Genomic DNA, 274 nt, shown 5'->3' on the forward strand with positions numbered 1-274 from the left:
GAGGGGGGGAGGGCCTGGGGGGGCCCGGGGTAGGTTTGGGGGTCTCCGTCCCCCCCCACTTACCCAGTGGTTGGCGAAGTTGCGGGTGATGACGGCGGGGGCGAAGGAGCGAGCGGGGTTCATGCTGGCGCCCGTGTAGTGGATCTGTGAGCGGATTGGACAGTGGGGGGCTGCACAGCTGCCCCCCAACCCCTTCCCCGCCCCCGGGCTCCCAGCACGGCCGCCCTTACCCCGAAGAGGCGGCCGAGGGCGAGGGAGAAGCCGACGGGCACGG

This window comes from Geospiza fortis, unplaced genomic scaffold, assembly GCF_000277835.1.
Source record: "Geospiza fortis unplaced genomic scaffold, GeoFor_1.0 scaffold1400, whole genome shotgun sequence".
Classification (NCBI taxonomy): Eukaryota; Metazoa; Chordata; class Aves; order Passeriformes; family Thraupidae; genus Geospiza; species Geospiza fortis.